The sequence below is a fragment of the Macaca nemestrina genome, chromosome 19, assembly GCF_043159975.1.
Source record: "Macaca nemestrina isolate mMacNem1 chromosome 19, mMacNem.hap1, whole genome shotgun sequence".
Taxonomy (NCBI): domain Eukaryota; kingdom Metazoa; phylum Chordata; class Mammalia; order Primates; family Cercopithecidae; genus Macaca; species Macaca nemestrina.
The window spans coordinates 28,754,707-28,768,831 of record NC_092143.1 but is presented as its reverse complement, the minus strand read 5'-3'; positions in this window follow the sequence as shown (position 1 = coordinate 28,768,831).

The following is a 14,125-nucleotide window of genomic DNA, read 5'->3' as shown; positions in this document are numbered from 1 at the left end:
GAAGACTCTAGGGCCAAAGGAAATATCGTCCGATAACAAAGAGAAAGAAGCTTTCTGAGAAACTGCTTCGTTTTCTGTTAATTCATCTCACAGAGTTACAGCTTTCCCCTCAAGAAGCCGTTCGCTAAGCCTGTTCTTGTGGAATTGGCAAAGTGATATTTTGAAGCCCTTAAAGGGCTATGGTGAAAAAGAAAATATCCTCCGAGAAAACCTGGAAAGAAGCTTTCTGAGAATCTGCTTTGTGATGTGTGACTTCCACTCACAGAATTACATCTGTATTTCGTGAATATGTTTGCTAGTCTTATTTCTGTGGAATCTGAGAACTCATATTTCGGATCCCTTTGAAAACTCTGGGGCCAAAGGAAATATCCTCCGATAACAAAGAGAAAGAAGCTTTCTAAGAAACTGCTTCGTTCTGTTAATTCATCTCACAGAGTTACAGCTTTCCCCTCAAGAAGCCGTTTGCTAAGCTTGTTCTTGTGGAATTGGCATAGTGATATTTGGAATCCGTGGAGGGCTACGGAGAAAAAGGAAATATCCTCAGATGAAATCAGAAAGAAGCTTTCTGAGAAACTACTTAGTGTTCTGTTAGTTGATCTCAGACAGTTACAGCTTTCCCCACAAGAAGTCGTTCGCTAAGCCTCTTTTTGTGGAATTCACAAAGGGATATTTGGAAGCCCACAGAGGGCTATGCTGAAAAAGAAAATATCCTCCGAGAAAAACTGGAAAGAAGCTTTCTGAGAAAGTGCCTTGTGATGTGTGACTTCCACTCACAGAGTTACATCTCTATTTCGTGAATCCGTTTGCTAGCCTTATTTCTGTGGAATCTGAGAACTGATATTTTGGATCCCTTTAAAGACTATAGGGCCAAAGGAAATATCCTCCGATAAAAAACAGAAAGAAGTTCCCTGAGAAACTTCTTCGTGTTCTGTGAAATCATCTCACAGAGTTACAGCTTTGCCCTCAAGAAGCCTTTCACTAAGCCTGTTCTTGTGGAATTGGCAAAGTGATATTTGGAAGCCCATAGAGGGCTACGTTGAAAAAGGAAATATCCTCAGATAAAATATGGAAAGAACCTTTCTGAGAAACTGCTTAGTGTACTGTTAATTCATCTCACAGAGTTACAGCTTTTCCCTCAAGAAGCCATTCGCTAAGCCTGTTCTTGTGCCCTTGGCAAATGATATTTGGAAGCCCATATAGTGCTATGGTGAAAAAGAAAATATCCTCCGAGAAAAACTGGAAAGAAGCTTTCTGAGAAACTGCTTTGATATGTGTGACTTCCACTCACAGAGTTACGTCTGTATTTCGTGGATCCTTTTGCTAGGCTTATTTCTTTGGTATCTGAGAACTCGTATTTCGGAACCCTTTGAAGAATCTAGGGCAAAAGGAAATATCCTCCGATAACAAAGAGAAAGAAGCTTTCTGAGAAACTTCTTTGTGTTCTGTGTGGTCATATCACAGGCTTACAGCTTCCCCTTCAAGAAGCCTTTCGCTAAACCTGTTCTTGTGGAATTGGCAAACTGATATTTCGATGCCCATAGAAGGCTACGGTGAAAAAGGAAATATTCTCAGATGAAATCTGGAAAGAAGCTTTCTGAGTAACTGCTTAGTGTTCCGTTAATTCATCTCACAGAGTTACAGCTTTCCCCTCAAGAAGCCATTCGCTAAGCCTGTTCTTGTGGAATTGGCAAAGTGATATTTCGAAGCCTATAGAGGGCTATGGTGAAAAAGGAAATATCCTCCGAGAAAAACTGGAAAGAAACTTTCTGTGAAACTGCTCTGTGAAGTGTTACTTCCACTCACAGAGTGACATCTGTATTTGGTGGATTTCTTTGCTAGCCTTATTTCTGTGGAATCTGAGAACTCATATTTCGGATCCCTTTGTAGACTCTAGGGCCAAAGGAAATATCCTACGATAAGAAAGAGGAAGAAGATTTCTGAGAAACTTCTTTGTGTTCTGTGAAATCATCTCACAGACTTACAACTATCCCCTCAAGAAGCCTTTCGCTAAGCCTGTTCTTTTGGAATTGGCAAAGTGATATTTCGATGCCCGTAGAGGGCTATGGAGAAAAAGGAAATATCCTCAGATGAAATCTGGAAGGTAGCTTACTGAGAAACTGCTTAGTGTTCTGTTAATTCATCTCACAAAGTTTAGATTTCCCCTCAAGAAACCGTTCGCTAAGCCAGTTCGTGTGGAATTGGAAAGTGATATTTGGAATCAAATACAGGGCTATGGTGAAAAAGAAAATATCCTCCGAAAAAAACTGGAAAGAAGTTTTCTGAGGAACTGCTTTGTGATGTGTGACTTCCACTCACAGAGTTACATCTGTATTTCGTGGATCTGTTTGCTAGCCTTATTTCTGTGGAATCTGAGAACTGATATCTCGGATCCTTTTGAAGACTATAGGGCCAAAGGAAATATCCTCTGATAACAAAGAGAAAGAAGCTTTCTGAGAAACTTCTTTGTGTTCTGTGAAATCACCTCACAGAGTTACAGCTTTCCCCTCAAGAAGCCTTTCGCTAAGCCTGTTCTTGTGGAATTGGCAAAGTGATATTTCGATGCCCATAGAGGGCTATGGTGAAAAAGGAAATATCCTAAGATGAAATCTGGAAAGAAGCTTTCTGAGAAGCTGCTTCCTGTTCTGTTAATTTATCTCACAGAGAAACAGCTTTCCCCTCAAGAAGCCGTTCGCTAAGCCTGTTCTTGTGGAATTCGCAAAGTGATATTTGGAAGCCCATAGAGGACTAAGGTGAAAAAGAAAATATCCTCCGAGAAAAACTGGAAAGAAGCTTTCTGAGAAACAGCTTTGTGATGTGTGACTTCCACTCACAGATTTGCATCTGTATTTCGTGGATCTCTTGGCTAGCCTTATTTCTGTGGAATCTGAGAACTGATATTTCGGATCCCTTTGAAGACTATAGGGCCAAAGGCTATATCCTCCGATAACAAAGAGAAAGAAGCTTTCTGAGAAACTTCTTTGTGTTCTGTGAAATCATCTCACAGAGTTAGAGCTTTCCCCTCAAGAAGCCTTTCGCTAAGACAGTTCTTGTGGAATTGCAAAGTGATATTTGGAAGACCATAGAGGGCTATGGTGAAAAAGGAAATATCCTCAGATGAAATCTGGAAAGAAGCTTTCTAGAAACTGCTTAGTGTTCTGTTAATTCATCTCACAGAGTTACATCTGTATTTGGTGGATCTCTTTGCTATCCTTATTTCTGTGGAATCTGAGAACAGATATTGCGTATTCCTTAGAACACTATAGGGCCAAAGGAAATATCCTCCGATAACAAAGAGAAAGAAGCTTTCTGAGAAACTTCTTTGTGTTCTGTGAAATCATCTCACAGAGTTACAGCTTTAACCTCAAGAAGCCTTTCGATAAGACAGTTCTTGTGGAATTGGCAAAGTGATAATTGGAAGCCCATACAGGGCTATGGTGAAAAAGGAAATATCCTCAGATGAAATCTGGAAAGAAGCTTTCTGAGGAACTGCTTAGTGTTCTGTTAATTCATCTCACAGAGTAACATCTGTATTTCGTGCATCTCTTTGCTAGCCTTATTTCGGTGGAATCTGAGAACAGATATTTCGGATCCCTTTGAAGACTATAGGGCCAAAGGAAATATCCTCCGATAACAAAGAGAAAGAAGTTTTCTGAGAAACTTCTTTGTTTTCTGTGAAATCATCTCACAGAGTTACAGCTTTCCCCTCAAGAAGCCTTTCGCTAAGACAGTTATTGTGGAATAGGCAAAGTGATATTTGGATGCCCATAGGGTGCTATGGTGAAAAAGGAAATATCCTCAGATGAAATCTGGAAAGAAGCTTTCTGAGAAACTGCTTAGTGTTCGTTTAATTCATCTCACAGAGTTACATCTGTTTTTCGTGGATCTCTTTGCTAGCGTTATTTCTGTGGAATCTGAGAACAGATATTTCGCATCCCTTTGAAGGCTATAGGTCCAAAGGAAATAATCTCCCATAACAAAGAGAAAGAAGCTTTCTGAGAAATTTCTTTGTGTTCTGTGAAATCATCTCACAGAGTTACAGCTTTCACCTCAAGAAGCCTTTCGCTGAGACTGTTCTTGTGGAATTGGCAAAGTGATATTTGGAAGCCCCTAGAGGGCTATGGTGAAAAAGAAAATATCCTCAGATGATCTCTGGAAAGAAGCTTTCTGAGAAACTGCTTAGTGTTCTGTTAAATCATCTCACAGAGTTACATCTGTATTTAGGGGATCTCTTTGCTAGCCTTCTTTCTGTGGAATCGGAGAACAGATATTTCAGATCCCTTTGAAAACTCTGGAACCAAAGGAAAAGAAATCATCTCACAGAGTTACAGCTTTCCCCTCAAGAAGCCTTTCCCTAAGACAGTTCTTGTGGAATTGGCAAAGTGATATTCGGAAGCCCTTAGAGGGCTATGGTGAAAAATGAAATATCCTCAGATGAAATCTGGAAAGAAGCTTTCTGAGAAACTGCTTAGTGTTCTGTTAATTCATCTCACAGAGTTACATCTGTATTTCGTGGATTTCTTTGCTAGACTTATTTCTGTGGAATCTGAGAACAGATATTTCGGATCCCTTAGAGGACTATACGGCCAAAGGAAATATCCTCCTATAACAAAGAGAAAGAAGCTCTCTGAGAAACTTCTTTGTGTTCTGTGAAATCATCTCACAGAGTTACAGCTTTCCCCTCAAGAAGCCTTTCCCTAAGAAAGTTCTAGTGGAATTGGCAAAGTGATATTTGGAAACCCATTGAGGGCTACGGTGAAAAAGGAAATATCCTCAGATGAAATCTGAAAAGAAGCTTTCTGAGAAACTGCTTAGTGTTCTGTTAATTCATCTCACAGAGTTAAATCTGTATTTCGTTGATCTCTTTGCTAGTCTTATTTCTGTGGAATCTGAGAACTGGTATTTCGGATCCCTTAGAAGACTATAGAGCCAAAGTAAATATCCTCCGATAACAAAGAGAAAGAAGCTTTCTGAGAAACTTCTTTGTGTTCTGTGAAATCATCTCACAGAATTACAGCTTTCCCCTCAAGAAGCCTTTCGCTAAGACAGTTCTTGTGGTATTGGCAAAGTGATATTTGGAAGCCCCTAGAGGGCTATGGTGAGAAGGGAAGTATCCTCAGATGAAATCTGGAAAGAAGCTTTCAGAGAAACTGCTTAGTGTTCTGTTAATTCATCTCACAGAGTTACATCTGTATTTCGTGGATCTCTTTGCTAGCCTTATTTCTGTGGAATATGCGAACAGATATTTCGGATCCCTTTGAAAACTCTAAAGCCAAAGGAAATATCCTCCGATAACAAAGAGAAAGAAGCTTTCTGAGAAACTTCATTGTGTTCTTTGAAATCATCTCAAAGAGTTACAGCTTTCCCCTCAAGAAGCCTTTCGTTAAGACAGTTCTTGTGGAATTGCCAAAGCGATATTTGGAAGCCCATAGAGGGCTATGGTGAAAAAGGAAATATCCACAGATGAAATCAGGAAAGAAGCTTTCTGAGAAACTGCTTAGTGTTCTGTTAATTCATCTCACAGTGTTACATCTGTATTTCGTGGATCTCTTTGCTAGCCTTATTTCTGTGGAATCTGAGAACAGATATTTGGGATCCCTTAGAAGACTATAGGGCCAAAGGAAATATCCTGCGATAACAAAGAGAAAGAAGCTTTGTGGGAAACGTCTTTGTGTTCTGTGAAATCATCTCACAGAGTTACAGCTTTCCCCTCAAGAAGCCTTTCACTAAGACAGTTCTTGTGGAACTGGCAAAGTGATATTTGGAAGCACATAGAAGGCAAGGGTGAAAAAGGAAATATCCTCAGATGAAATCTGGAAAGAAGCTTTCTGAGAAACTGCTTAGTGTCTGTTAATTCATCTCACAGAGTTACATCTGTATTTGGTGGATCTCTTTGCTAGCCTTATTTCTGTGGAATCTGAGAACAGATATTTCGGATCCCTTTGAAGACTATAGGGCCAAAGGAAATATCCTCCGATAACAAAGAGAAAGAAGCTTTCTGAGAAACTTCTTTGTGTTCTGTGAAATCATCTCACAGAGTTACAGCTTTAACCTCAAGAAGCCTTTCGATAAGACAGTTCTTGTGGAATTGGCAAAGTGATAATTGGAAGCCGATACAGGGCTATGGTGAAAAAGGAAATATCCTAAGATGAAATCTGGAAAGAAGCTGTCTGCGAAACGACTTAGTGTTCCGTTAATTCATCTCACAGGGTTACATCTGTATTTCGTGGATCTCTTTGCTATCCTTATTTCTGTGGAATCTGAGAACAGGTATTTCGGATCCCTTAGAAGACTATAGGACCAAAGGAAATATCCTCCGATAAGAAAGAGATAGAAGCTTCTGAGAAACTTCTTCGTGTTCTTTGAAATCACCTCACAGAGTTACAGCTGTCCCCTCAAGAAGCCTTTCGCTAAGACAGTTCTTGTGGAATTGGCAAAGTGATATTTTCAAGCCCATAGAGGTCTATGGTGAAAAAGGAAATATCCTCAGATGAAATCTGGAAAGAAGCTTTCTGAGGAACTGCTTAGTGTTCTGTTAATTCATCTCACAGAGTAAGATCTGTATTTCGTGCATCTCTTTGCTAGCCTTATTTCGGTGGAATCTGAGAACAGATATTTCGGATCCATTTGAAGACTATAGGGCCAAAGGAAATATCCTCCGATAACACAGAGAAAGAAGCTTTCTGAGAAACTTCTTTGTTTTCTGTGAAATCATCTCACAGAATTACAGCTTTCCCCTCAAGAAGCCTTTCGATAAGACAGTTCTAGTGGAATTGGCAAAGTGATATTTGGAAGCGCATAGAGGGATATGGTGAAAAAGGAAATATCCTCAGATGAAATCTGGAAAGAAGCTTTCTGAGAAACTGCTTAGTGTTCTGTTAATTCATCTCACAGTGTTACATCTGTATTTCGTGGATCTCTTTGCTAGCCTTATTTCTGTGGAATCTGAGAACAGATATTTCGGATCCCTTAGAAGACTATAGGGCCAAAGGCAATATCCTCCGATAACAAAGAGAAAGAAGTTTTCTGAGAACCTTCTTTGTGTTCTGTGAAATCATCTCACAGAGTTACAGCTTTCCCCTCAAGAAGCCTTTCGCTAAGACAGTTCTTGTGGAATTGCAAAGTGATATTTGGAAGACTATAGAGGGCTATGGTGAAAAAGGACATATCCTCAGATGAAATCTGGAAAGAAGCTTTCTAGAAACTGCTTAGTGTTCTGTTAATTCATCTCACAGAGTTACATCTGTATTTCGTGGATCTCCTTGCTATCCTTATTTCTGTGGAATCTGAGAACAGATATTTCGTATCCCTTAGAACACTATAGGGCCAAAGGAAATATCCTCCGATAACAAAGAGAAAGAAGCTTTCTGAGAAACTTCTTTGTGTTCTGTGAAATCATCTCACAGAGTTACAGCTTTAACCTCAAGAAGCCTTTCGATAAGACAGTTCTTGTGGAATTGGCAAAGTGATAATTGGAAGCCGATACAGGTCTATGGTGAAAAAGGAAATATCCTCAGATGAAATCTGGAAAGAAGCTGTCTGCGAAACGACTTAGTGTTCCGTTAATTCATCTCACAGGGTTACATCTGTATTTCGTGGATCTCTTTGCTATCCTTATTTCTGTGGAATCTGAGAACAGGTATTTCGGATCCCTTAGAAGACTATAGGCCCAAAGGAAATATCCTCCCATAAGAAAGAGATAGAAGCTTCTGAGTAACTTCTTCGTGTTCTTTGAAATCACCTCACAGAGTTACAGCTGTCCCCTCAAGAAGCCTTTCGCTAAGACAGTTCTTGTGGTATTGGCAAAGTGATATTTGCAAACCCATAGAGGTCTATGGTGAAAAAGGAAATATCCTCAGATGAAATCTGGAAAGAAGCTTTTTGAGGAACTGCTTAGTGTTCTGTTAATTCATCTCACAGAGTAAGATCTGTATTTCGTGCATCTCTTTGCTAGCCTTATTTCGGTGGAATCTGAGAACAGATATTTCGGATCCATTTGAAGACTATAGGGCCAAAGGAAATATCCTCCGATAACAAAGACAAGGAAGCTTTCTGAGAAACTTCTTTGTGTTCTTTGAAATCATCTCACAGAATTACAGCTTTCCCCTCAAGAAGCCTTTCGATAAGACAGTTCTAGTGGAATTGGCAAAGTGATATTTGGAAGCGCATAGAGGGATATGGTGAAAAAGGAAATATCCTCAGATGAAATCTGGAAAGAAGCTTTCTGAGAAACTGCTTAGTGTTCTGTTAATTCATCTCACAGTGTTACATCTGTATTTCGTGGATCTCTTTGCTAGCCTTATTTCTGTGGAATCTGAGAACAGATATTTGGGATCCCTTAGAAGACTATAGGGCCAAAGGAAATATCCTCCGATAACAAAGAGAAAGAAGCTTTGTGAGAAACTTCTTTGTGTTCTGTGAAATCATCTCACAGAGTTACAGCTTTCCCCTCAAGAAGCCTTTCACTAAGACAGTTCTTGTGTAACTGGCAAAGTGATATTTGGAAGCACATAGAAGGCAAGGGTGAAAAAGGAAATATCCTCAGATGAAATCTGGAAAGAAGCTTTCTGAGAAACTGCTTAGTGTTCTGTTAATTCATCTCACAGAGTTACATCTGTATTTCGTGGATCTCTTTGCTAGCCTTATTTCTGTGGAATCTGCGATAAGATATTTCGGATCCCTTAGAAGACTATAGGGCCAAATTAAATATCCTCCGATAAAAAAGAGAAAGAAGCTTTCTGAGAAACTTCTTTGTGTTCTGTGAAATCATCTCACAGGGATACAGCTTTCCCCTCAAGGAGCCTTTCGCTAAGACAGTTCTAGTGCAATTAACAAAGTGATATTTGGAAGCGCTTAGATGGCTATGGTGAAAAAGGAAATATCCTCAGATGAAATCTGGAAAGAAGCTTTCTGAGAAACTGCTTAGTGTTCTGTTAATTCATCTCACAAAGTTATATCTGTGTTTCGTGGATCTCTTTGCTAGCCTTATTTCTGTGAAATCTGAGTACAGATATTTCGGATCCCTTTGAGGACTATAGGGCCGAAGGAAAAATGCTCCGAAACAAAGAGAAAGAAGCTTTCTGAGAAACTTCTTTTTGTTCTGTGAAATCATCTCACAGAGTTACAGCTTTCCTCTCAAGAAGCCTTTCGCTAAGACAGTTCTTGTGGAATTGGCAAAGTGATATTTGGAAGCCCATAGAGGGCTATGGTGAAAAAGGAAATACCCTCAGATGAAATCTGGAAAGAAGCTTTCTGAGAAACTGCTTAGTTTTCTGTTAATTCGTCTCACAGAGTGACATCTGTATTTCGTGTATCTCTTTGCTAGCTTTATTTCTGTGGAATCTGAGAACCGATATTTCGGATCCCTTTGAAGACTATAGGCCCAAAGGAAATATCCTCCGATAACAAAGAGAAAGAAGCTTTCTGAGAAAATTCTTTGTGTTTTGTGAAACCATCTCACAGAGTTACAGCTTTCCTCTCAGAAGCCTTTCACTAAGACAGTTCTTGTGGAATTGGCAAAGTGATATTTGGAAGCCCATAGAGGGCTATGGTGAAAAAGGAAATATCCTCAGATGAGATCAGGAAAGAAGTTTTCTGAGAAACTGCTTAGTGTTCTGTTAATTCACCTCACAGAGTTACATCTGTATTTCGTGGATCTCTTTGCTAGCCTTATTTCTGTGGAATCTGAGAACAGATATTTTGAATCCCTTAGAAGACTATAGGGCCAAAGGAAATATCCTCCGATAACAAAGAGAAAGAAGCTTTGTGAGAAACTTCTTTGTGTTCTGTGAAATCATCTCACCGAGTTACAGCTTTCCCCTCCAGAAGCCTTTCGCTAAGACAGTTCTTTTGGAATTGGCAAAGTGATATTTGGAAGAGCATAGAAGTCTAGGGTGAAAAAGGAAATATCCTCAGATGAAATCTGGAAAGAAGCTGTCTGAGAAACTGCTTAGTGTTCTGAAAATTCATCTCACAGAGTTACATCTGTATTTCGTGGATCTCTTTGCTAGCCTTATTTCTGTGGAATCTGAGAACAGATATTTCGGATCCCTTAGAAGACTATAGGGCCAAAGGAAATATCCTCCGATAACAAAGAGAAAGAAGATTTGTGAGAAACTTCTTTGTGTTCTGTGAAATCATCTCACAGAGTTACAGCTTTCCCCTCAAGAAGCCTTTCGCTAAGACAGTTCTTGTGGAATTGGCAAAGTATATTTGGAGGCCCATAGAGGGCTATGGTGAAAAAGGAAATATTCTCAGATGAAATCTGGAAAGTAGCTTTCTGAGAACCTCCTTAGTGTTCGGTTAATTCATCTCACAGAGTTACATCTGTATTTAGTGGATCTCTTTGTTGCCTTATTTCTGTGGAATCTGAGAACAGATATTTCGGATCCCATTGAAGATTATAGGGCCAAAGGATATAAACTCCGGTAACAAAGAAAAAGAAGCTTTCTGAGAAACTTCCTTGTGTTCTTTGAAATCACCTCACCGAGTTACAGCTTTCCCCTCAAGAAGCCTTTCACTAAGACAGTTCTTGTGGAATTGGCAAAGTGAAATTTGGAAGCACATAGAAGGCAAGGGTGAAAAAGGAAATATCCTCAGATGAAATCTGAAAGAAGCTTTCTGAGAAACTGCTTAGTGTTCTGTTAATTCATCTCACAGAGTTACATCTGTATTTCGTGGATCTCTCTGCTAGCCTTATTTCTGTGGAATCTGAGAACAGATATTTCGGATCCCTTTGAAGACTATAGGGCCAAAGGAAATAAGCTCCGATAACAAAGAGAAAGAAGCTTTCGGAGAAACTTCTTTGAGTTCTGTGAAACCATCTCACAGAGTTACAGCTTTCTCCTCAGAAGCCTTTCGTTAAGACAGTTCTTGTTGAATTGGCAAAGTGATATTTGGAAGCCCATAGAGGGCTATGGTAAAAAAGGAAATATCCTCAGATGAAATATGGAAAGAAGATTTCTGAGAAATTGCTTAGTGTTCTGTTAATTGATCTCACAGAGTTACATCTGTATTTCGTGGATCTCTTCGTTAGCCTTATTTCTGTGGAATCTGAGAACAGATATTTCGGATCCCTTTGAAGACTATAGGGCAAAAGGAAATATCCTCCGATAACAAAGAGAAAGAAGCCTTCTGAGAAACTTCTTTGTGTTCTGTGAATTCATCTCACAGAGATACAGCTTTCCCCTCAAGAAGCCTTTTGCTAAGACAGTTCTTGTGGAATTGGCAAAGTGATATTTGGAAGCGCCTAGAAGGCTATGGTGAAAAAGGAAATATCCTCAGATGAAATCTGCAAAGAAGCTTTCTGAGAAACTGCTTAGTGTTCGGTTAATTCATCTCACTGAGTTACATCTGTATTTCCTGGATCTCTTTGCTAACCTTATTTCTGTGGAATCTGAGAACAGATATTTCGGATCCCTTAGAAGACAGTAGGGCCAAAGGAAATATCCTCCGATGACAAAGAGAAAGAAGCTTTCTGAGAAACTTCTTTGTGTTCTGTGAAATCATCTCACAGAGTTAAAGCTTTCCCCTCAAGAAGCCTTTCGCTAAGACAGTTCTTGTGGAATTGCAAAGTGATATTTGGAAGACCATAGAGGGCTATGGTGAAAAAGGAAATATCCTCAGATGAAATCTGGAAAGAAGCTTTCTAGAAACTGCTTAGTGTTCTGTTAATTCATCTCACAGAGTTACATCTGTTTTTCGTGGATGTCTTTGCTAGCCTTATTTCTCTGGAATCTGAGAACTGATATTTCGGATCCCTTTGAATACTATAGGGCCAAAGGAAATATCCTCCGATAACAAAGAGAAAGAAGCTTTCTGAGAAAATTCTTTGTGTTTTGTGAAATCATCTCACAGAGTTACAGCTTTCCCCTCAGAAGCCTTTTGTTAAGACAGTTCTCGTGGAATTGGCAAAGTGATATTTGGAAGCCCGTAGAGGTCTATGGTGAAAAAGGAAATATCCTCAGATGAAATCTGGAAAGAAGCTTTCTGAGAAACTGCTTAGTGTTTTTTTAATTCATATCACTGAGTACATCTGTAATTCATGGATCTCTTTGCTACCCTTATTTTTGTGGAATCTGAGAACAGACATTTCGGATCCCTTTGAATACAATAGGGCCAAAGGAAATATGCTCCGATAACAAAAAGAAAGAAGCTTTCTGAGAAACTTCTTTGTGTTCTGTGAAATCATCTCAGAGAGTTACAGCTTTCCCCTCAAGAAGACTTTCGCTAAGACAGTTCTTGTGGAATTGGCAAAGTGATATTTGGAAGCCCATAGAAGGCTATCGTCATAAAGGAAATATCCCCAGATGAAATCTGGAAAGAAACTTTCTGAGAAACTGCTTAGTGTTCTGTTAATTCATCTCACAGAGTTACATCTGTATTTCGTGGATCTCTTTGCTAGCCCTATTTCTGTGGAATATGAGAGGAGATATTTCGGATCCCTTTGAAGACTATAGGGCCAAAGGAAATATCCTCCGATAACAAAGAGAAAGAAGCTTTCTGAGAAACTTCTTTGTATTCTGTGAAATCATCTCACAGACTTACAACTTTCCCCTCAAGAAGCCTTTCGCTAAGACAGTTCTTGTGGAATTGGCAAAGTGATATTTGGAAGCCAATACAGGGCTACTGTGAAAAAGGAAATATCCTCAGATGAAATCTGGAAAGAAGCTTTCTGAGAAACTGCTTAGTGTTCTGTTAATTCATCTCACGGAGTTACATCTGTATTTCGTGAATCTCTTTGCTAGCCTTATTTCTGTGGAATCTGAGAACAGATATTTCGGATCCCTTAGAAGACTATAGGACCAATGGAAATAATCTCCGATAACAAAGAGAAAGAAGCTTTCTGAGAAACTTCTTTGTGTTCTGTGAAATCATCTCACAGAGTTACAGCTTTCCGCTGAAGAAGACTTTTGCTAAGACAGTTCCTGTGGAATTGGCAAAGTGATATTTGCAAGCCCATACAGAGCTATGGTGAAAAAGGAATTATCTCCAGATGAAGTCTGGAAAGAAGCTTTCTGAGAAACCGCTTAGTGTTCTTTTAATTCATCTCACAGAGTTACATCTGTATTTCGTGGATCTCTTTGCTAGCCTTATTTCTGTGGAATCTGAGAACAGATATTAAGGATCCCTTTGAAGACTATAGGGCCAAAGGAAATATCCTCTGATAACAAAGAGAAAGAAGCTTTCTAAGAAACTTCTTTGTGTTCTGTGAAATCATCTCACAGAGTTACAGTTTTCCCATCAAGAAGCCTTTCGCTAAGACAGTTCTTGTGGAATTGGCAAAATGATATTTGGAAGCGCATAGAGGGCTACGGTGAAAAAGGAAATATCCTCAGATGAAATCTGGAAAGAAGCTTTCTGAGAAACTGCTTAGTGTTCTGTTAATTCATCTCACAGAGTTACATCTGTATTTCGTGGATCTCTTTGCTAGCCTTATTTCTGTTGAATCTGAGAACAGATATTTCGGATCCCTTTGAAAACTCTAGAGCCAAAGGAAATATCCTCCGATAACAAATAGAAAGAAACTTTCTGAGAATCTTCTTTGTGTTCTTTGAAATCATGTCACAGAGTCACAGCTTTCCCTTCAAGAAGCCTTTCGCTAAGACAGTTCTTGTGGAATTGGCAAAGTGATATTTGGAAGCGCATAGAGGGCTATGGTGAAAAAGGAAATATCCTCAGATGAAATCTGGAAAGAAGGTTTCTGAGAAACTGCTTAGTGTTCTCTTAATTCATCTCACAGAGTTCCATCTGTATTTCGTTGATCTGTTTGCTAGCCTTATTTCTGTGGAATCTGAGAAGAGATATTTCGGATCCCTTTGAAGACAATAGGACCAAAGGAAATATGCTCCGATAACAAAGAGAAAGAAGCTTTCTGAGAAACTTCTTTGTGTTCTGTGAAATCATCTCAGAGAGTTACAGCTTTCCCCTCAAGAATACTTTCGCTAAGACATTTCTTGTGGAATTGGCAAAGTGATATTTGGAAGCCTATAGAAGGCTATGGTGAAACAGGAAATAGCCTCAGATGAAATCTGGAAAGAAGATTTCTGAGAAACTGCTTAGTGTTCTGTTAATTCTTCTCAAAGGGTTACATCTGTATTTCGTGGATCTATTTGCTAGCTTTATTTCT